Genomic DNA, 21,967 nt, shown 5'->3' with positions numbered 1-21,967 from the left:
TAGTAATGGTAAAATGAGAGTAATTATAAAATACTTTTTTCTTTCATTACTTATTTTAAAAGACAATCATCAAGCAAAAAGTACTATCTTGTGATGCTTATAACATATAAAATTCAAATATATTACAAACAGTATAAAGGATAACTTGGAGGAGTTAGAGTATATTGTTGCAAGATTTTAATAATATGTGTGAAATAATATATTGTTTGAAAGTAGACTGTTATATTAAAGTTGTATACTTTAAGTGTTAATGAAACTAAAACATTCTAAACAAGTAAACCTAATAAGCTAGTAGGGAAAAATGTGTAATCATAAAAATAATCATTTTTGTGTGTTTCAAAACAAGGAGTAAAATAAAACAAAAAAGATGGGAAAAGCAAGAACATCTAGAAAGATGACAGATTTAAATTCAATCATATTAATAACTATTAAAAAACTATATAGGTTTATGTTATGTGAAACTATGTGAAATATTCTAAATTGCCAATAGAAAAAAGTTTGGAAGATTAGATTCAAAAGCCAGAAATTCGATACTTTTAAAAGAAATCTGCTTTTAATATATAAACATAGATATGTTAAAATTATAATGATTAAAAATGCCATATAATACAAACAGTTATCGGAAGAAAGATAGGCTATATTACTGTCAAAACAAACTCTGAACAAACAATATTAGCAGAGGTAAATGAAAAATTACAATGATAATGAAAGCAATTCCTTAAAAAGATATAATAATTTTATGCATACATGTACATTTCCTTCAAAACTATATGAAGAAACTGACAGAACAAAGAGAAAAATCAGACAAGTTTGCAATTACATGTAGAGACTTCATGACCTCTCTCCTAAAGACACAAAGACATTAAGAATATATGAGACTTGAACAACATAATCAATCAACTTGACATACTTGAACAGTCCACCAAACAGCAGAAGACACATTCTCTTCAACCACACATGAAACATTCACCAGGAGACTATATTTTCTACCTTAACATAAACTAACAGATATAAAGAATTGAAAACCAAATGAGTAAACTAGAGTACATAATGAAAAGATGTTGGAAATATTTCCCAAACACTTAGAAAATAAAAATACACTTCTCAATAACTTTGGGTCAAAGAGAAAGTCACAAGGGAAATTGGCAAATACATTGGATTGAATAAAATTTTAAAAATATATAAAAATATGTAAAGTGGAGGTATAGGATTTGAAAGAGAATTTATACATTACATCCTTATATTAGGATAATAGGAAAATCTCAAAGTGAATCTAACCCTGCATCTCAAGGAATTAGTAATTGAACAGAAAAGTAAGCTCAATGGAAGCAGGAGGAAGAAAATAAAAATTAGAGCAAACATGAATATAAATATTAAAATAAAAAAATTTGTAAAGAAATATTAATAAAAGATGTGTACAGAAAATATAAAGAACTATTACAATTTACCAAGGAGAACATAAACACCCAATAAGAAAAAATGGAAAAAGATTTGAACAGACACACTAGCGAAGACATAGACAGCTAATAAACATGTAAAATTACTCAATATCATTACTTATTATGGAAATTAAAATTGAAACTATACTGAGATATCACTTCATATCTAATAGAATGGCTATAAAATGAAAATAAATTCAACAATTCCAACTTCTGGGAATGATGAGGTGCAGTGAGCATCCTCATATGGATTGGGAGAAATGCAAAACAACATAACCACTTTGGAAAACAGTTTTTGCAATATTATAAGAAATTAAACACACTCCTATCATATGATTTAGCAATCTTACATCTAGGAATATAATGTTCCTCCAAGAGAAAATTTCTCTAAGAAAAATGAAATCGATTTCCATTCGAAAACTGTTTGTAAACATTTATAGCAGCTTCATTCATAATTGCCAGAATCTGGAGAGAAACCAAAGGTCCATCAACTGTTGAATGGATAATCAAATTGGGGTACAGTTGAATAATGGAATAATATTCAGCAAATAAGAAATAACTGCAAATACATGTATGACATGTTAGTTAAATAGTTGACATGTATGACATGACATTGATGAATTTGAATGTCATTAAATTAAAAAAAAAAGTCAAATCCAGAAAGCTATATACTGTAAGATTCTGATATGGTTTGGCTCTGTGTCACCACTCAAATCTCATCTTGTAGATCCCATAATTCCTACCTGTTATGGGAGGGACCCTGTGGGAGATAATTGAATCATGAGGTCGGGTCTTTCCCATGCTGTAAGTCTCAGGAGATCTAATGATTTTAAAAATGAGAGTCTCCATGAAAAAGCTCTCCTTCTGCCTGCTGCCATCCATGTAAGAGGTGACTTGCTCCTCCTTGCCTTCTGTCATGATTGTGAGGCCTCCCCAGCATGTAAAACTGTAAGTCCAATAAACCACTTTCTTTTGTAAATTCCTCAGACTTGGGTATGTCTTTATTAGCAGCATGAAAATGGACTAATACAGATTCCATTTATATAACATTCTGGAAAACATAAAACTATAGCATCTCACCACAAAAACATAACAAACAAACCAAAAAACCACGTGGGGTACTGGATATGTTAATTTCCTTGATTTAGCCATTCCACAATGTGTGTGTGTGTGTATATATATATATATATATATATATATACACACACACACACACACACATACAATATCACCATAAATATATGCTATTTTCATTTGTCAATTTAGGAAAACAAATACTTTCAAAGAAACAAAAACTTTCAAGGGAAAAGAAATCATATCTGAGGTTGCTAGGAGCTGGAAGTAGAGGAAGGAAATGATTACCAACTGGCATTTGATAACCGTTTGGGAAAATGAAAATGAAAATACATATCTTCATTATGGTGGTAGTTATGCAAATGTATTTGTGTGTCAAAACTCTTAAGGCTGTACACTTACATAGGTGAATTGTACTCCATGTAAAGAAATTACCTATATGAAAAAAGCAATAGAAAATGGGAGAATGTAGGTGGTAGATACAGAGGATTACTGCAGATTTTTTTCCACTTTGTTCTATATTTGAAAGTTTTTATCTAAAACATTGAAAATTTGGAAAAAACAATTTATTTTTCAAAAACAAAAATCTCTATGTTAAGACCAGGTGTAAAAACGTATTAACAAAGGCAAAAATAAATAAATTTAGCATAAACAAATTGCACAGTGTATTAATCATTTTCCACTCAGGGTCATGTGAGCAATTAAGGAACTCTAAATAAAATATTATATTATAAATACAAACATGTCAATACACTATAACAATAACAATAATGTTATAAATATTAATATATTCATAAAACTCACATTTGTTTAACTTAGAGTTTTATGTAGTATACTTTCCATATATGATCCCTTTTGATTTATGTTAACTAGTAGTTTAGGTAAATGACATTACATTATAGATGCAGGAACTAAGACACAGAGCAATTAAGCAATTTGCCTTAGGCGTCTAATGCAGAAACTGTAATTTCAAATCTCATATCATTGGTTGTATATCTTCTTTTACCAAAGGATAATAGATATATAGAAAAATGATTATCTTGAAATATAATATATATGAGAAAAGTGACATATAAAGGTGCATCTCAGTGAATTACTAAACACCTGTATAACTAGAACTGCGATCAAGGAAGAGATTATCCCCAAAACACCAAAAATAACTTACTTTTAAAAGGGGAACCAGATTAGAAAATAAATTTTTATAAAACATTTAATTTTGTGGTATTATACAAAATACGTGCAGTCTTCTCTTTAAGGGTTCTTTAAATACTCAACTATTTTACAACATTTAAAATATGGTTTTGTTTATACAATGTTTTTATGCACACAGCTTTGTAGGAACATAGATTTAGGTAGACTAATATAAAAATATTCCCAAGATAACAACAATTGGTAGTCACCATTTATATGCTTAGTATGTCTATATAGAAAGGTCAAAGTATTAATTGCTTTTAGCCATAAATGATTTTAGAATGCATATAACAAATGGGATTCACATCACTGGTGACAATCACAAACAATTCTTAAGACATTTGTCAAACATGACCAAGATGGCCTTAAAGTTCCCCTTAGCTTAACTGTAAACTGGTTTCTTTTTTTTTTTAATACTTTAAGTTTTAGGGTACATGTGCACAATGTGCAGGTTTGTTACATATGTATACATGTGCCATGTTGGTATGCTGCACCCATTAACTCGTCATTTAGCATTAGGTATATCTCCTAATGCTATCCCTCCCCCCTCCCCCCACCCCACAACAGGCCCCAGGGTGTGGTGTTCCCCTTCCTGTGTCCATGTGTTCTCATTGTTCAATTCCCACCTACGAGTAAGAACATGCGGTGTTTGGTTTTTTGTTCTTGCGATAATTTGCTGAGAATGATGGTTTCCAGTTTCATCCATGTCCCTACAAAGGACGTGAACTCATCCTTTTTTATGGCTGCATAGTATTCCATGGTGTATATGTGCCACATTTTCATAATACAATCTATCATTGTTGGACATTTGGGTTGGTTCCAAGTCTTTGCTATTGTGAATAGTGCCGCAGTAAACATACATGTGCATGTGTCTTTATAGCAGCATGATTTATAATCCTTTGGGTATATACCCAGTAATGGGATGGCTGGGTCAAATGGCATTTCTAGTTCTAGATCCCTGAGGAATCGCCACACTGAAATCCACAATGGTTGAACTAGTTTACAGTCCCACCAACAGTGTAAAAGTCTTCCTATTTCTCCACATCCTCTCCAGCACCTGTTGTTTCCTGACTTTTTAATGATCGCCATTCTGACCGGTGTGAGATGGTATCTCATTGTGGTTTTGATTTGCATTTCTCTGATGGCCAGTGATGATGAGCATTTTTTCATGTGTCTTTTGGCTGCATAAATGTCTTCTTTTGAGAAGTGTCTGTTCATATCCTTTGCCCACTTGTTGATGGGGTTGTTTGTTTATTTCTTGTAAATTTGTTTGAGTTCTTTGTAGACTCTGAATATGTCTATGTCAGACTCATCTGACAAAGACATCTGAGCTCTTTGTCAGATGAGTAGATTGCAAAAATTTTCTCCCATTTTGTAGGTTGCCTGTTCACTCTGATGGTAGTTTCTTTTGCTGTGCAGAAGTTCTTTAGTTTAATTAGATCCCATTTGTCAATTTTGTCTTTTGTTGCCATTGCTTTTGGTGTTTTAGACATGAAGTCCTTGCCCATGCCTATGTCTTCGATGGTATTGCCTAGGTTTTCTTCTAGGGTTTTTATGGTTTTAGGTCTAATGTTTAAGTCTTTAATCCATCTTGAATTAATTTTTATATAAGGTGTAAGGAAGGGGTCCAGTTTCAGCTTTCTATATATGGCTAGCCAGTTTTGCCAGCACCATTTGTTAGGTAGGGAATCCTTTCCCCATTTCTTGTTTTTGTCAGGTTTGTCAAAGATCAGATAGTTGCAGATGTGTGACATTATTTCTTAGACCTCTGTTCTGTTCCATTGGTCTATATCTGTGTCTTGGTACCAGTACCATGCTGTTTTGGTTACTGTACCCTTGTAGCATAGTTTGAAGTCAGGTAGCATGATGTCTCCAGCTTGGTTCTTTTGGCTTAGGATTGTCTTGGCAATGCAGGCTGTTTGTTGGTTCCAAGTGAACTTTAAAGTAGTTTTTTCCAATTCTGTGAAGAAAGTCATTGGTAGCTTGATGGGGATGGCATTGAATCTATAAATTACCTTGGGCAGTATGGCCATTGTCACAATATTGATTCTTCCCTTCCATGAGCATGGAATGTTCTTCCATTTGTTTGTATCCTCTTTTATTTCATTGAGCAGTGGTTTGTAGTTCTCCTTGAAGAGGTCCTTCACATCCCTTATAAGTTGGATTCCTAGGTATTTTATTCTCTTTGAAGCAATTGTGAATGGGAGTTCACTCATGATTTGGCTCTCTGTTTGTCTGTTATTGGCGTATAAGGATGCTTGTGATTTTTGCACAGTGATTTTGTATCCTGAGACTTTGCTGAAGTTGCCTGTCAGCTTAAGGAGACTTTGGGCTGAGACGGTGGGGTTCGCTAGATATACAATCATGCCATCTGCAAACAGGGACAATTTGACTTCTTCTTTTCCTAATTGAATACCCTTTATTTCCTTCTCCTGCCTGATTGCCCTGGCCAGAAGTTCCAAAACTATGTTGAATAGGAGTGATGAGAGAGGGCATCCCTGTCTTGTGCCAATTTTCAAAGGGAATGCTTCCAGTTTTTGCCCATTCAGTATGATATTGGCTGTGGGTTTGTCATAGATAGCTCTTATTATTTTGAGATATGTCCCATCAATCCCTAATTTATTGAGAGTTTTTAGCATGAAGGGTTGTTGAATTTTGTCAAAGGCCTTCTCTGCATCTATTGAGATAATCATGTGGTTTTTGTCATTGGTTCTGTTTATATGCTGGATTACGTTTATTGATTTTCGTATGTTGAACCAGCCTTGCATCCCAGGGATGAAGCCCACTTAATCATGGTGGATAAGCTTTTTGATGTGTTGCTGGATTCGGTATGCCAGTATTTTATTGAGGATTTTTGCATCGATGTTCATCAGGGATATTGATCTAAAATTCTCTTTTTTTAATGTGGATCCAGCCAAACTGAGCTTCATAAGTGAAGGAGAAAAAAAATCCTTTACAGACAAGCAAATGCTGAGAGATTTTGTCACCATCAGGCCTGCCCTACAAGAGCTCCTGAAGGAAGCATCAAATATGGAAAGGAACAACCGGTACCAGCCACTGCAAAAATATGCCAAATTGTAAAAACCATCGAGACTAGGAAGAAACTGCATCAAGTAATGAGCAAAATAACCAGCTAACATCATAATGACAGGAGCAAATTCACACATAACAATGTGAACCTTAAATGTAAATGGGCTAAATTCTCCAATTAAAAGACACAGACTGGCAAATTGGATAAAGAGTCAAGACCCATCAGTGTGCCGTATTCAGGAAACCCATCTCACATGCAGTGACACACATAGGCTCAAAATAAAGGGATCGAAGAAGATCTACCAAGCAAATGGAAAACAAAAAAAGGCAGGGGTTGCAATCCTAGTCTCTGACAAAACAGACTTTAAACCAATAAAGATCAAAAGAGACAAAGAAGAGCATTTCATAATGGTAAAGGGATCAATTCAACAAGAAGAACTAACTATTCTAAATATATATGCACCCAATACAGGAGCATCCAGATTTATAAAGCACATCCTTAGAGACCTACAAAGAGACTTAGACTCCCACACAATAATAACGGGAGACTTTAACACCCCACTGTCAACATTAGACAGATCCACGAGACAGAAAGTTAACAAGGATATCCAGGATATCTGCACCAAGCAAACCTAATAGATATCTACAGAACTCTCCATCCCAAATCAACAGAATATACATTCTTCTCAGCACCACATCGCACTTATTCCAAAATTGACCACATAGTTGGAAGTAAAGCACTCCTCAGCAAATGTAAAAGAACAGAAATTACAACAAACTGTCTCTCAGACCACGGTGCAATCAAACTAGAACTCAGGATTAAGAAACTCACTCAAAACCATTCAACTACATGGAAACTGAACAACCTGCTCCTGAATGACTACTGGGTACATAATGAAATGAAGGCAGAAATAAAGATGTTCTTTGAAACCAATGAGAACAAAGATACAACATACCAGAATCTCTGGGACACATTTAAAGCAGTGTGTAGAGGGAAATTTATAGCACTAAATGCCCACAAGAGAAAGCAGGAAAGATCTAAAATTGACACCCTAACATCACAATTAAAATAACTAGAGAAGCAAGGGCAAATACATTCAAAAGCTACCAGAAGGCAAGAAATACTAAGATCAGACAAGCCCTGAAGGAGACAGAGACACAAAAAACCCTTCAAAAAATTAATGAATCCAGGAGCTCGTTTTTTGAAAAGATCAACAAAATTGATAGACCGCTAGCAAGACTAATAAAGAAGAAAAGAGAGAAGAATCAAATAGACGCAATAAAAAATGATAAAGGGGATATCACCACCGATCCCACAAAAATACTGACTACCATCAGAGAATACTATAAACACCTCTACGCAAATAAACTAGAAAATCTAGAAGAAATGGATAAATTCCTGGACACATACACCCTCCCAAGACTAAACCAGGAAGAAGTTGAATGTCTGAATAGACCAATAACAAACTCTGAAATTGAGGCAATAATTAATAGCTTACAAACCAAAAAAAGTCCGGGACCAGACGGATTCACAGACGAATTCTACCAGAGGTACAAGAGGAGCTGGTACCATTCCTTCTGAAACTATTCCAATCAATAGAAAAAGAGGGAATCCTCCCTAACTCATTTTATGAGGCCAGCATCATCCTGATACCAAAGCCTGGCATAAACTGGTTTCTTTCTGACTTTAGGTCCCTGATCTCCCTTTTTTAGAGTATTTACTTTAGAAAATCTGAAATTGTAAATTCTTTCTCTGTCCCTTTGAGAAGCAAATCTTTGCTGGGCTCTTGTGTGTTTTACAAATCAGGAATTTCTTTCTCAAGGATCTGGGAGCCATTTCTTTCAAATATAATCATTAAGAAACATAGAGCCTCCATACCTGTTTCTGTGAAAGGGTAGAAGCCTAACTTTGATAATACAATTAGCAAACATCGGTGGCCTAATCACAATGACCAACACTGCTTCCGCAAGGTCCTCCAGCACTTTTACCCTAGATCACCTCCATGCTTAAAGGCTCTCCTACCTTTTGTTTCAGAAGGGTTCAGTTCAGTCTGTCTACCCTATTGCAGTAGTCTTGACTCCTATTGCAATAGTCTTGAGTAGAGTTTTCCTTACCTGCTAACTACCTAAAGAGAACTTTTTCTCTGATAAGCACCTACTATACTCTAGGTAATAAGCCACAGTCTCACATCCTGGATCTGTTTAGCTAGACACCTAGGCAAATATAAATTAAGGTGATAAGTTTAAGGTTCACATTTACAAATGTGCTATTAAAAAGAGCAGAGGGAGGAATTTCTTTTTTCCTGAAGTGAGAAAGGATTTAGGGAAGTTATACAGATTAGAAAACAAAATTGAATCATGAAGAAGAAGGAAAAAATATCCTAGTATATATCATATGAAGACAATTCTAGGCAAATGAAACTATGAATGACAATATGTGCAGAGTTCATAATACATTTGGGGAATGTTAAGAAGTCAAGAGTTATTGTAACATAGTATACATTTGTTGTTTGATGAAAGAAATGAGAGTTGGAGTAGCTGGGAAGATTGCCTATTATTAAGTTATGAAAATGATTACAAGTAATTTTAAGTAATTTGGGTTCCAGGAACTGGGAAGTCAATAGAAGTACAGTATGTAAAAAAGTGACCAGATGTGTGTTTTTGAATATTACTAGGCTAGCAGAGTAGGATTAATTTGCTGGTAAACTGGATCTCCAGCAGGTGATGGGGAGAAGGAAAAGCACAGATTTGTAGAATTTACAGATTTCTCTGGTGTAAACACTCCCACTGTGGCTGATTTGAAATTGCCAATTGTTTAATAACCAGATTTCAGAATTCCTGAATTTTAACAATTGTAATTTTATGAGCCGGTACAGCTTGTTCTAAAACACCACTGGTAGTAGAGGAAGAGAATAAGTTTTGTCTAGGTGAGATAGATGAAGTTACAGACTCATGAAACAACTGTGAATGTGGGTAGGAGGAAACCAAATCAAAACACATTTCAGAAGTAAAGCTGACAGTTCATGTTAGAAATACTATTCATATTATAAAGAGGCTTCACTTTAAGGGTCTTTTAAATGGTCAGCTATTTACAGTTCAATTAATGTGTGTCAGAGATCAAGTAATGTTCCCATGGTTACCCACCTTGTCAGTGGCAGAGCCTGGATTTGAACCCAATCTGCCTATTCCAGAGTCCCATATATAGGTTTAGGCGCTCATCTCAGATTCATCTGGAAAATGAACCTAATGAGATTCTTCTAATGATAATGCGTATATCCAAAGCATTTAGAACAATTTTGACACCTATGAACACTTATGAAATTGCAGCTATATTATTAATATTGTAATTACCATTATCCTTGTTTTTACCACAATTGTTATTATATCCGATTGAATAGGTTAGGGGGGTTATGACACAATAAATCATGAGCTCCTAGTATAAAAAGCAATTTTCTATGCTAAAAAGTTTACAATTGGGGGAAAATAATACATTTAAAATGCTGTGGGTTTTGAATTGTATTTCTTAATCTTTTTTCTCCTAGTATAAACTAAGTCTTATAAATGAAACTATGTGACATAGAATATCAGCTTCCTTTATATCATCACAGCATGGGATAGGCTTGCTAGGTGATGATAAGCTCATCAAATATTCGTCTATGTTAAAAGCTAAGATATTGGCCCTGTAAACTTTAAACCTTATTCTTCCTTGTCCTGATAAAATCAGGAGTAGAATTAAATTTTGAATTATGCTAGTAGTGACTTGTAATCCTCAAGTAGCTAAAACCTCTGTTTTTCAAGGAATATTTCACAAAGGAGGCTGACACCAGTCTCTAGCCCAGCTTTGACCACTGAAGATGATATAACTTGTGCATATTGCACACCATTGGATTTTGGCATCTGTGTAAAGCATTAGCTTTTCTTCTAGTGAGATAAAAACCTTTAAATCTATTTACAGAGCAAGAATCTTTTGGGCCACAGCTTTATAGCCTCTACTGTTTTGGACCTACAGATAAATCACTCATAAGATAGAAAATTTAACAGAAAATTTTGGACTCTAAAATAGGCTGCAAACTATTTAATTTTAAAAATTCAATAACTGCTATCAAACACACATGATGAAGATGAATGTATCTCCTGCAATTTTCTCAGTTGGCACACCAGAGAATACCTGAAAGACAAGGTCACTAGAGCTGGGACTGTGTTCACACTTTTGAATTTAAAGTCTTTGATAAAAAAAATCTTTACTCAAAATTGAAACATATATTCATGAACAAGTATTAGCACATAATAAAGCAATGTTGCTGACTCTGGGCAATTTGTAGAAATATCCAATGCAAATCAATGCCAAAGGATGCATGTCACGTTAGTTATTGTGGGAAAATAGCTTCATTACATAATTACACTCCTTTTACATTGGTACTTGTGTTTAATATTTATTATTATTTGTCACCCAAAGTGTCAGCCTTGGCATAACCATTCACACCGTGAAAACAAAGTGCACATAATTGTTTGTTTTGACAAAAAGTATACATATTACAGTCTTTATAATAAAATTATAACTGTGTTCTGCATGTGAGCACAAAGGGAGTTTGCAACTGAAGTGTGATGCTTCAAAGGAAAATCTATGTAAATTCTGGCACAGAGGACAGTTGAATTTCTTCTCTAGGCCAACTCTTACGTGGTAAATGCAAATACTTTCCCTATCTTTGTGTGAACTTTGATTATGCTTGTTTAAAATAAAAGGGGGATTCACATTATAAGAAGTCGTATGAGGTATAATTTTATATTCTCTTTGGAATCTCTCTTCCTCTAACTGCCCGAAATTGAAATTTTAACTCCAAACCAGTGGAGGTAATGGAATCATACACACTGGTATAACTCTTCGTACCTCCTGGGTATGAATCTTGTGTGCACCACAAGGGAGTGGATTGTGGTAGAGATAGATTTGAAAATATAGTGAATTAATAGAAAATTTGAGATACGGTAAGTCCAACAGATCAGAAAACAATTGCCATTGAAAAGATAGTTTATTACTCACAGTTTCTTAAAGCAGGAGGTGTGTTACGTCATGGGGGGAATACATCAGAAGTTGGTCATGCAGCAGAGGGATGGGAAGGAGCTTTAAGGCAGAGGACTTTATTATTGTTTTGGTGGGAAAGAATAGGTGAGACAGATAAATAGATTTAGGATTGGCTGGTTAAAATAATTTCAGTGGGCTCTAGAACAAAGGAGGTATTTCTAGTTGTCCAGTTCCTTTGCTGTGGGGGTGATTAGAGCAGATGTGAGAGTACAATAAATGAGGTGATCGAGAGTGAACACTGGAGTAGCTGGTTTGTATTTGAAAAGTGCCCTCCCAGAAGGGGGAAGGGAGGGGTGAGGAGTGAGGTAGGAATCCAAAGCAAGGTGATTTAGACATACTATTGGATTGTCCAGAACAAAGAGTCTTCTGGACACTAGCGTAGGGCAGATGTTAAATTATCAAGTTTACAGAAGCTACAAATAGTTAATACAAGAGAGGGATGATTTACTATAATACAACTAAAGCATTTAACATGTAGTGGATGCTGTTGGTGGCTGATCTGGACTTCCTTCACAGAGTTGTTGAGTCAGCATTTAATGCTGTGAGGACTGGATGCTAGGAGCTCACAGCTTTGTCGTTCTCTGCAAGATTGCCCTAGGCCAGTGGTTCTCAAACTTCAAGATACATCAGAGTCACCTGGAGAGCCTATGCAATCACAAATCGGTTGGCCCCACTTCCAGAGTTTCTGATGTAGTATGTGTCATGTCTTACAAATTCTCAGGTGATGCTGACCCTGCTGGTCTTGGGACCACACATTGATAACAACTGGTCTAGATTGACAGAAATCACCTTCCCCGGAGATTCTTGAGGGGTTACACCCTCCTGGGTCAATGACTGTACAAGTCTTGCCACCTTGCCTTAAATCAGGGCACTCTGTGGAGCTGTTCATTCTCCAGAGATCCCCTGGGACCAGGGTGTGGCTAGACTGCCACTGACTCCTCACCAAGTTGCTTCCTCTATCCAGTACTGCTTCCAACTTCACCAAGTTGCTTTCCCTATCCAGGACTGCTTCCCTACTGCCTATTGGGTTTCTCCTTAGTAAATTACCTGTGCAACATACACCCTTCTGTTTCTGATTTTAGAAAACTCAGGCTACGTAACATATTTTTACCAAAATTATGTTTTTATTACTGAAACTACTCCAAGAATTACTTTACTATTTTAGAGTTTTGTTTAGTCTCAATATTCCTATTGATTCTCAGACACAGCAATGGTTTTGAGAGTGGTCAGTAGTAAATAAAATGCACCAAATGAAAATTATGTATAGCAAAAAAAAAAAAAAAATATATATATATAAAATAAAAAATTAAGGCAATGGGCTATATGTTTGGAGAATTGAATGGGAAAAGGGGGCTTAATTAGTTTTCTTTGCCAAGAATATTTAGTGTCTATTCACTGTTGGTGTTGTTCTTATAAGGCAAGTTAAAAAGAAATTATCTCGCCTTTCACCACTTTAGATTATAATGTGTTATCTGAAAACAAATTTACATTTTGTGAGAATGTGACAAATTCATTCAGTGAGTATCATGGGCAATATTTTGGCATCTAAATTAGCTCCCATAGCTGATTTGTTTCCATTAATGAAATGTAATTAAATCATATGCATGAATGAATAAATAAATTAGTATACATTTAATAATATACATATGTTGCACATTGGGCTCTCCACTTTCTCATACTTTAATTATTTAATCTTCATGAGGAAGGGCTCCAAACGAGTTTCCTGAAAACAAAAGAAATTCTGCAAATTTTTAAAACTAGGGTAAAGAAACTTGGTAAATAGCTCAAATTCATGTAGAATTGCTATTTTCCTCTCAATAATATAATATTGTTAGGCAATTTCCATGAATTAACATATTATTGAAAAATGATTAACGTCATGCCTGCCACTGATTTTGACAAAACACTGCAGATTATAGGTCTATCTCTACCTCACACTATTCCAAGCTTTGAAACAGAACTTACCACATTTTAATTCTGATTCTGGTAGGAAAAAGACAAGTATTTTTTATTTGCACTTTCTTATTAGAAATGAGAACATATGACGAATGAGACGAATAGTGTGAAAAAGATTTGATTAGAGTTTCTTAAATCACTATTAAAGAAAATTTATTACATAAATTGTCACAAACCCAGGAACCTGATTAAAAACAGATAGTTTTGTGTTTTAGTCTCATCTGACTTTTGCGTGAGGCAATATGTTGTCATGAAAAGAATGAAATACACATGATTTCAAATTCTAGTTTTCCCACTAAACGTCTGTTTGATCTAAATTAAGTTATAGTAGCTCTGGGTCTCTCAAAATCCTCATCTTTAAGTTGGTGATGATTATGCCTATCTTGATAGTATGGTTGGGAAGATAAATGAAGTAATTTATGTAAATTTGTATACAGCATGCCCAGAATATTGAAGGCTCACAAAAATATTGATTTTCTCCACTTTTAATTCTATACCCACCTCCTTCTCTTTCTGAACACATATTCTGTGCTCCAGTTAAACTAAGATACTACCACCTCTAAACACATCTGGTATTATTCAGCTTATCTGCTTCTTTATACCTCCTACTGTTCATCTTATTTGGTTTTCTCTCTATTTCATCCAGCCTTTATAAACCAGATTTCCTTATTCTCTAATGAAGTGAGATTTCTTCCTCCTATGTCTGTCCAAAGACACAACTCTCATGACATTGAACATGTTTTGCCATGCATTATTCTTGTACACACATTATTTCTTTGATATTATCTAGTGTGATGTTTTATTCTGCCTACAGTAGGTGCTTATCACATGCATCCCCAAAGTTATCACGACAAATAACATAGTAACTATTTGAGTGGTTATTGCTTTTTCTGCCTCCCACCATATATTATAAGCTCTTGAAAAGTACTATGCATTTTATCTTTCTATTTCTGAGCCCCACTTTGATGGTATATTCCTGTTCATATATAAGAGTTATGCAATAAATTTTTACAACAGTATATAGAATTTTCTATTTTACAGGCATATACAAGAGGGCTTCACAAAGCTCATGACAAAATAAAAGTAAAAGATAAGTATAAAAAATAAACTTTATTTTTCAATATAAACTCCAAAATAAAAGATAAGCATAAAAAATAAACTTTATTTTTAAATATAAACTCCATCAGAGTAATACACTTTTATAAGTGATGATACCAGCCATTTAGTCCATCTCTAAAGAACTGAGGATCCTGGGAAGTTAACCATGTCAATGCTGTCTTTTTGACATTATTAACTAAAGAAAGACAGATGCCCTTTAAAGATTGCTTAACATCAGGAACCAAAAAGAAATCAGAAGGAGCCAAATCAGAATGGTGACGTGGTTGCCTAATGATTTCCCATAGGAACTCTTGCAAAATTACCCTTGTTTGATGAGAGGAATTAGCAGAAGCATTGCTGTGGTGGACAAAGACTCTCTGGTGAGACTGTCCCGGACATTTTTCTGCTAAAGCTTTGGCTAACTTTCTCAAAACACCCTCATAATAAGCAGATGTTACCATTCTTTTGTCCTTCAGGAAGTCAACAAGAAAATGCCTTGAGTATCACACAAAATAAACAGTGCTGTGACATTTGTTCCTGACCAGCCTACTTTTGCTGTGACTGGACCATGTCCACCTCTTGGTAGCCATTGCTTTGATTGTGTTTTGTCTTCAGGATCATACTGGTAAAGCCATATTTTATCTCCTGTTACAATTCTTGAAAGAAACACTTTAGGATCTTTATCCTACTTGTTTAAAATTTCCATTGAAAACTCTGCTCTTGTCTACAGTTGATCTGGGTGCAATGGTTTTGGTACACATTCAGTGGAAATTTTGCTCAGCTTTAATTTTTCAGTCACAATTGTGTAAGCTAAAACAATGGAGATGTCTATGATATTGGCTATTGCTTCTGCCATGAATTGCCAGTCCTATTCAATTTGAGAACAGACAAATATTTTTTTCTTGCAAATAGATGTGGATGGTTTGCCACTGTAGCCTTCATCTTCAACATCATCTCAACCCATCTTAAAATAAGTTTCTATAAACTGCTGATTTATATGGGGCATTGTTCCCATAAACTTTTTGTAAAGAATCCATGAATTCACCATTCATCCACTCAAGCTTCACCATACATTTGATGTTTGTTCTTGCTTCAATTTTAGCATATTAAGGTTGCTCTTATAGGGGCTCTTTTCAAATTGATGTGTTATTCTTCTTAGTACCTCAAACTATATTCTATTCAGACATGTCATAATAAGTTAGCAGGAGTTTATTTTGGTGCAAAAAATGGAAATCCATACATACTTTTTTCATAATACACATTTTCCACAAACATGTTGAAGATCACTTATATGTCCAAGCCTATGGTTTATTCTGCCAATCAAAGAAATTTTCATATGTTTAATGATTTAATAATTAACATTAGTGACTGTAATCTGAAAAAGGGACATTTGATAACATATCTTCAAGCAATGATTGGACAGCTCTTATTATTCTCTATCTTCTCTGTGAGATAGTCATACATGTAGTTTATGAGGCCATAGGTTATTAAATCCCCAAAAGGTAACTTATAAGCTACAGTCAGGTGGAGTTAGAAGCACCCATCAAGTTATTGAAGTTAGTGTTCCCAGGCACCTTGATCTTAACTTGTAACACTTTTACCTTTCTCTTGAACTTATTCAACCTCTGTAGCTTCCCTTGCTGACTTTTGCTTAGTAGATTTGACTGTACTTCCCTGTGCTTCTCACTATGACTTGTCATCCTCATTTGGATCTTTGGATTACTTTTTCACTCCAGAGTGAGATTATTGTATTTTGACCCTCATTGATAACCAATGCCATATTGTTTTCCATTCATCTTTTTTAGTACTTATAATACACTAGCCTGACTAGTCAATTCATCTGAGCATTATAGCCAGAAGTAATTTTTTAATGAAAATTACCCTGTAAAAATATGGATGTGAAAGATTTATCTTTTCTTTTCCCAGCCACAACAAGACTTATACTAGGTTACTTGTGTCTTTGTCATCATTTTACCACTTTATTTTATTTATTGTGTCTGCAACATTGGAGATGAGGAGTACACTTTTCAATAGACATCCTAGGGAGCAGGAACTGTAAGATTGTCTAGGGTTTCCCCAGGTCTTCATAGGCAATAAATCTAGAAACCAATTCACAAGGAAAATTTGAATCTTCATTTGCCATGTAGAAGCCATGAAGAAACGCCTGCATAAACATTTTGTAAACATGCAAACTATGGTTGTGTTTCATAAATCACCTATTGAGAAGTCATAGGAAATGGCAAGCAAGGTTCCCAAAACTTGAAGCAGGAACTCCTCTAATAGTACTAAGTAGCAAATGGGAAACATGTGTGGACAGGTAACAGATCTCACCTCTTGGCAGAAATATGAAAGAAAGTGTGTCTTTTCTTTAGTAATATGAAGCGTATTAAATTTCTCAATACAGATACTGACTCCAAAAGACCACACATTTTATTGCTGGAGAATATGGTAAAAACAAGTTGTTCACAAGTGTTAAATGGAGAGTTGAATCATATAACCCAATATTTTAAGCAAAACAAAATGGATTTACTCAAATAAAATATGTTAGTGGATTACGTTAACATGGCCTAGGCAAAACAAAGAACAAGGCCAAGGTTGTAGAAAAAAATCTCTGAAATGGGATGAGAGGGCAGAGAGAAGAAGGAGATGATGCAGTCATACTCAGAGATAAATTACATAGCCTTTGCATAGAACAAATCTGGGCATACCAGGAAAACATCACCAAAGAAAAGAAAACAAAGAGTCCCTGTTAGACACACACACACACACACACACACACCAACTTCAACAAAGTGACCCATTTCCAGTTTTGGGTATTCTATGAGCATGATGCCAAATATTCCAGATGGTTTTGCTTCCATTGGTCTGCTTAGCTTTGGCTTTGTAGTCAGATTGTCTGGGTTTCATTTGGCCTTGTCATTCTTCTAATAAAAATATATACTCTAATCCCTGAAATGCAAATTTTTTCATGGTCATTGGGGAAACATACCCTGCAGACTATTTTTTTTATTTCATCTAATTAGAAATCACTTTCTCTGTAGCTATAAATGTGATGTTTGGATAAAAATAATTCTGTGAGATATGTAACTTAAAGTTATATTTATGTTATAATTTAGAAATGTAATTCCATTTTTAAATAAAAAAGCTGTCTAGCTCTTTATTGAAATACATTTTAACTTTGTGAATTTATGGGTCTTACAGACAAGGCTTGAGTAATACATAAAAATTGGACTTCACAATTTGTTTAAAATTTAAAATCAAGATGCATTTTGCTTTCATCTCAAGCGTTAGTAGAGGAGGCGAGAAACATCATTTTCTTAACTCTGAAGTCCAATTCCATGGCTCATCAAGGTTGATTGATTGGAGATGTCAAAAAGAGTGGCAGCTGATATCCTCCAGTCTGCTGACCTTGCGTTTCAGAAGACAGATTAAACCAGGCTGTCTCTTTCTAAATTCAAATGGATTGGGGGGAAAAAAAATCTTTGTGCCTTGATCCGTTATGGGTCTTGTGCTTAATTGATCTTTGACTCATTACTGCAGCTGAACAATTTAGTGTCACTGACATGAATACTTGTTTACAAAATGGTAAACCAGGGTAATTGTTCATCCTCAACTTTGAAACAGAGTAACAACTTAATAACCTAATGAAAACAAACTGCAAGAAAATTATAAAACAGTCCCCAATCCAGCAGTATCCTATTTATTTATCTCCATTTAAAAATTATTGGTAGCAGGAATGAGTTGCAAATATTGGTATTCTCCATATCCATATACTTCACATATTTTGCTGATAATTTTTCAATATTTAATTTAGGCAGGAATATCAGCTTGTTACAATGCAAAAACAACTCCTGTATATGACAAATGTACAATGACTATATACTGCTAACTACTTTTTGATAAAATAATGAGTTGTTTTCTACTTCCAGTTACATAACAATTTTGGATAGCTGTATAGTTTACATTCACTTCCAAGGCCAATTTTCATTATAAGAGCAATTATTAAATATTTGAAGATACAATTTTGTTGCAAAATTACCATGAACAAAAGTTTTTTTCTAGCATGTGCCATAATTTTCTTTATTTCTAGTAAATTGAAAGTAATCATTAACATTCTATCAAGATATGTTTTAGTTGTGAAATTTATAAGAATAGTTTAAATGTATTGCTTGATAAATAACAGAGTAAGTTTTCATTTGATGGATTTATAATCGCAGCATAACACAGATAATCCCCAGTTTATAATGGATTGACTTTGAATTGTTCTATTTTATGATGGTGCAAAAGTGGTATTTATTCAGTAGAAACTGTATTTCAAATTTTGAATTTGATCTTTCCCCAGGCTAGGGATATGTGGTACGATATTCTTAAGATGCTAGGCAGCAGTTGTGAGCCTCAGCTCCCAGTCAGCTACAGTCATGAGCGTAAACAACTGACACTGTACAATGTACTGTGTCATGAGATGATTTTGCCCGACTGTAGGCTACTAAGTGTTCTGGGCACATTTACAGTAGGTGAGGCTAAGCTATTGTGTTTGGTGGTTTAGGTGTATTAAATACATTTTTATTTACAATATTTCAACTTATAATGGGTTTATTGGGATGTAAACCCACTGTAATTCAAGGAACATCTGTATATTTATCCTCCTTTTATAAAGTATTATATGTGATGATAAACATACAGATAATATACCATGGGAATTTATCCTTATTCTCAAATATCATATGTAGGAACTCATTAATTTGTTGCCTACTTATTATTTTCGATTAGGAAAATAAATTTTCTCTTAAGAAATTCTAAAGAATCCTTAAGTATTCAAATAATTAAATATGGTAATGGTAATGGAGAAAGAGACAACAAGAGACAGTGAGAAACAGAGAAAGAGAGAAATATCTCTAACTTGTGTTTGTGCTGTGTTGTATAGTCATCTTATTAAATTTCATTGGATCTAAAAGAATTAGATCTAAAAGAATTAGATCCAATAAAATTTGTATACAAATTACAAAATGCACTATTATTTTATGTACCAGCATTAAAAACTCTGCCAATTAAATTTTGACATAATCTGAAGACACCAGTATTACAAGATGCATGCTGATATCAGTGATGTAAATGTGGAAAACAAAGGCCATCTTAGACTAGATGAACTGTGGTAACTTCTTATTGGAGGTAACACTACCGCACACTCCCCAAAATGATTCCTGCAGCCAAAATGAATACGAACAAAAAAACACTATCCTGATTTTCCTCTTATTTTACTCATGACTTAGTCTCCTTTCATGAATCAGCCTCTTCACTTAGCATTTCTGACTAACTGCTCCAAAGTTAAACCCTTAGACTTCACTTCTCTGTCTACTCTCACCCCATAACTGATTTTACTTAATCTCATAGATTTAAATATCACCTATATGGTAGATGGATGAATCTTCAATTTGCAGCTTCATCCTGAACCTCCCTCGGATCTGTATATCCAACTGCCAATGTAATAATTCTACTGCATGTCTACAAGGCATTCATAATTCTAGACCCAATATAGAACTCTTAGTTGCTGCCATCCCTTAAGTTCTCCTGATTTCAGCATGTAGCACCAGCCATCCAGCTGTTTAGAGAAATTTAAGAGCTTTTCTGGATTGTTTTCTCAAGCCCCACGTTCACTTTTCTTAGATCTAACTTCAAAATTGTTCAAAATTGGTATATTTTTAACCCCCTTGACAATCTTACCCTAGTCTTAAATAGCTTCAGTTCGTTCCAACACTTGTCTTGAACTCCCAACTGGTTGCTCTACTTCTGTACTTTCTCACATTCTTCACAGTGAAGCCAAAAGGATATGTCTACAAAGTAAATCTGATCATGTTCTTTTCCTGCTCAGATGTTTTCTTTAGCTTCTAATCAAACTTAGAAAAGTATATGAATATATTTTTTTTATTTTATGGCCATGAAGTTCTACATTATATCTGGCTCATGGTTACCTATTAATACTATTTTACACTCCCTCTCTCTCTCTCTCTCTCTCTCTCTCTCTCTCTCTCCCTCTCCCTCTCCCTCTCCCTATAACCCCACTAGACTTGGGTCTGCTCATTGAACTTGATTTTATCTTACCACTCCATAGCCATACTACTGACTAACATAATGGATGCCCAATAAATACTGATGATTAACTGAATAAATGAATGGATGGATAAAACAAGAAAATGCTTTGTAAATACCAACCCATTGCCATCTCTCTTTCCACTACTTTTCTGTTATTGTGGACCTGGTAGAATAAAGAGTGGAAATGTGTCTGCTGTTGGATCTAGGAATGCTGGAAGTTTATAAAGATGAAGGGCTTTTGGTGTCTGTCCAAGAATACAGACATTTTGGTAAAGAACTGACGAGACTATTGGTGTTTTTAGGTCAGCATTGTTAACTTTAATATAATGGTCAGTTAGAATATAAGCTTTTTAAAGTCCCTGACTAACATTAAAAACAAGGCATTCCTAATATCAAGCACTCTTCAGAGTGTGCTTTCCCCTTGTTTGTCATTCTGACAATTCTGAAGTTAATAATCTGCCACATATCAAGCACTAAGGCGGGGAAGTGTCTACCAGACATTCAAGGAGATTGGTGTCCTGACTGCTGAACCTAAGGCTAGGAATTTGATGTCAAGGCTCTTCATTGCTGCCTGGCTGTTAGGCTTGTGAACAGCAGAATAACTGTTGTTGCTGAAATTCATCACAGGATACTCTTTCCAAAACTTACACTGAGGTAGCCAGTGAAATCGGTCTCCGTAGGGCAGAGGGTCATCTGTCATTTTGAAACAAGCTTGTGTGGGCTCTGAGGCTCTGAAGCAGTTTCTTTAATATGAAATATTTATGTGAGAATGGGGATTGAGTTTGACTTTGGGCCTGTGGAGCACATTATGGCACTATTTTTGCTGAAAGGCAGAATGTCGAGTGGTAGATAAAGCAGCCCAGGATTCTGAATCTGTTCTAGTCATGTGATTTTCTGTCCTCACGATTCCCATTTGATACTGTGTGCTCCTTCTGCACTGCTGTGAGCTTGTCACCCTCTAATCTTAAGGGGATTACTAGCAAATGCACTGCCAATGGAGAGATACCAA

Source organism: Pan troglodytes, chromosome 6, assembly GCF_028858775.2.
Source record: "Pan troglodytes isolate AG18354 chromosome 6, NHGRI_mPanTro3-v2.0_pri, whole genome shotgun sequence".
NCBI lineage: Eukaryota > Metazoa > Chordata > Mammalia > Primates > Hominidae > Pan > Pan troglodytes.
This window is presented reverse-complemented; position numbering follows the sequence as displayed.